The 3,469-nt window shown below is 32.7% G+C and overlaps 1 long non-coding RNA gene across 1 annotated transcript; it reads right to left on the reverse strand.

Moving 5' to 3' along the window:
• Positions 1–1,374: 1,374 nt before the first annotated feature.
• On the reverse strand, positions 1,375–2,779 carry LOC127860951 (uncharacterized). The gene is made up of 3 exons (XR_008039976.1): positions 2,612–2,779; positions 1,690–1,846; positions 1,375–1,439 (listed from the first exon to the last, which is right to left on the reverse strand). It is a non-coding gene; the product is annotated as an uncharacterized LOC127860951 (long non-coding RNA).
• Positions 2,780–3,469: the final 690 nt, after the last annotated feature.

Here is a 3,469-nt window from a genome sequence, read left to right on the forward strand (position 1 = left end):
CTAACATTCGCACTGGGTTGGAATGCATAACGTCTAAAAGTAAGCTTAAATATTATACCACACTTAAAAAGAATTCAGTTTTGAAACATACTTAAATCGCAAAGCTACTGATAAAACATTTCAATGCAATTAGTAGATTCCGATTGTGTTCGCATCATTTAGAAATCGAAAGAGGAACATTTAATAATATTAACGTTAATGATCGTAATAATAAAGTGTGCACTACAGGTATGCTTGAATTTTATTTTCTATGTTTTTGTCCAATTATTAGAAATATGAGGTCCACATATTGCATTAAGCGGCCATGTAATACATTGAACTACTTCGAAAAAAATTGTGATCAAAGTCTGTGAAACGTATCAATTAAGTTTCATCACTTATATATTTTGCAATGTTAAAGCCTTTTAGATCTTTCAGATTTCTTCATAATACCTGCGATTGTTTTTGTTTTTGTTATAATTTCTAGTTTCCTTTTTAAAATAAATATTGATATCACATTAAGAAATTATTTGCATGCTATGAACTCATATACGTGTAGCATAAACATCAGAATTGCATACACCAATCCTTTGTATACCCGAACCGCATCTCAATGCGTATATTTATTAATTGATTGTAATTCGCCTAACACTTGTATTGTTGATAATGCGAGTAAATAATTCGTTGATATACAGATCTCTTGATCTCAAAGTACAAAGAGGCCATTGTTTTGTAAAGACTGCATACTTATTTGGTCTTATTACTCATACTAATATTTTGTTTTATGTTCTCTGGTCATTTTGTGGGAATGGTTGGTATGTAACAGGCATCAACGATATTGACCTCTGGCCCCTATGACTCTGACTGGTTATCCTAAAAGATAATTATCACCTTGTTTTGGATGATCAAAGGTCAAAGTGCTTTCAAGTTTCACTGTGTCCTTGACTGTTGAAATAAAAGTTGATAGGTGTTTTCCTTTGCACAACTTTCCAGCATACTAATTGGAGATATAATTGGTCGAAGAGTTTCTAAAAGAAATGAGAAACAAATTTTGTTTAAAAAAACAACCCAGGTTATCCTCACCTTTGAACTGTTGATCTCAACATTATAAGCGTCTTTAATTCATCCAGATTGAGCAGCATTAATGCGTGAACACTTAAGTATATGTTTTCTCTATATATCGTTCGGAAATGAACGGACACATTTTGGCCCATGGGTTAGCGTTTTTTGCACAAAGTTATAATATTTTTTCACTTATTTGAAATCGTACTCACATGCATTTGTTGTTTATATTTTCATTAATATCATAGAAAAGTGAATCTTGTATCACGATTCCTTTTTGTCATGGACATATATTTTTGAAGTGACACAGGCGCATAAAATATGAATAAAAAATAGAATTTTAATAGTTTTATTTGATATTTACATATCACTGACATCACGTTGTCTTAGTCTCATTCCTGAAACACACAATTTACACAAAGATTAACGTGTAAACAATAAGAAAATGAAATGCTTATTCAAAGTTTATAAAATATTTCTTTAATATCAACATAACTGAATGAAAACACGAGCTAACTGTTTGTTTGTCGTCAACTAATACAGTTGACATAACCTCAGCAGCAACAACAACGACAATTTACTGCAATTCCAAACATATTCAGTTTGTATTATTTGTATACAGATACACAGCCTTTTATTTATTATTACCTGGCTTGTTAGCCAAAGATGTAAGCAGAAAATTCGGAACCGGTCCTGCAGATGCAAACTCCGCTTATGCACTGCCCTTCATCTTCGTGCTGATGGTCGTGGCAGAAGGTATGACAAGCAGCTGTGGTTGTGCATCCAACAACGTCCCGCTTCACGGCTTAAATTAACATAGGTGTTTGAAAATATGTGGATTTAAAAAAATATAATTCCCGTCACTGGCATATAAAACAAGAAAATGAATCAAAGTTATGAGCAATTGCTTAACAATAACGTTCAGTTGTTTGCAATTGTGTATAACAATTCCATGTTCATGGTTGTTATGATTGATAACTATCGTAAGTCTGTTACTGGAAATGATAAACATCTAAACATTTAAGCGAAAATAAGGCGAATGTTATGTAAATTTCTAATTTATTGTATGACACCTAAAAATGGAATATTCAATCATAAACAATCTTTTTGGGTGTATTTTATTGATTTTATTGCCGAGTGACTACAGTAACAATATGATCATGTCTTGCACAGCTCATGCGAAGAAACTTATTGTCTGCATAATAATACACAAATTTGATCAATATTCTAAACTTTTTCTATTCTATTCTTTAACGGAGTCGTGTTGGTTAAGGCATGCTTTGATTTCAATCCCGAGTGTCAACAGAAATAACATGTTCTGGACTTGCTAAATACGTTCGAGAATATATATTTGCCATATAATAATATAGAAGTTAGATCTATACTCAAAACGAATTTATTTCGTATTTATATGTTTTAATTTTTAAAAATCAACTTACAATTTGAAGAAGATTTCACGTTTAATTTGTCCTGTGAACATTTGAACATCAAAGAAACGTTATAACAAATGCAATGGAAGTTGTAGAAATGCTACGCACACGTTAACAAATGTTGTGTGCGCTGTACTTACGAGCAGCCGAGACGGCCACTAGCGCAGTGGCAACAAGTAGAGCGAGCACAACCAATTTGGTCATCTTCTTGCTGTAAGAATACTTACGAAGCAGTGGAAGACTTTCGGCACTTATATACCGTTCCTCTTATCAACAGTTGTTGCAGGTGCGTCGTTTTCGTGGTATTAGGTGGTTTGAAGTTAAACACAAATCGGATCTTCGGTGCACAGACAAAAACATAAAATGTAACTTGAGTGCGTTTAGTTGACGTTAACAATGGCACAATGCACGCAAGTGATACATGAACGACGAAAGCCCTTGACTTGTAATTATGATAAAACTATCAAGACACGAACGCAACATGCATTTACATTATGACTACTAAAATGTACAATATTAGAGATAGCAGATGGTTAATGTCATGATTGCTGAGTGCATTATAAACTTAGCATAAAGGTCAACAATTGTTAGAACGCTTCCCCGTACACATCGTCTATTTCGTATTGAAGTCTAAGCTAAAAAAGTAGGTACAAATAGAAATTATTAAATATAACTTCATTTAACTACACATGACGTTGTTCTTTTCATGTTGGTCTTCAACATATTAGCTATTATTTTCCGTAAATATATATTCAGTATTTTTTATTTTGACCGTTATTATTGCTTTGACAACAAAAGTGGTGTGGTCTTCAACATATTACCTATTTTTTACCGTAAATATATATTCAGTATTTTTTATTTTGACCGTTATTATTGCTTTGACAACAAAAGTGATGTTTTAGTATCGTATTAAACGCATGTTGATGAATGCTTTAAAAATACGAACACATCCACGTGTAACGTGTCTTCGACCGAGCGTCGGTCTTTATAGTATGGCT

Source organism: Dreissena polymorpha, chromosome 15 (assembly GCF_020536995.1).
Source record: "Dreissena polymorpha isolate Duluth1 chromosome 15, UMN_Dpol_1.0, whole genome shotgun sequence".
Taxonomy (NCBI): domain Eukaryota; kingdom Metazoa; phylum Mollusca; class Bivalvia; order Myida; family Dreissenidae; genus Dreissena; species Dreissena polymorpha.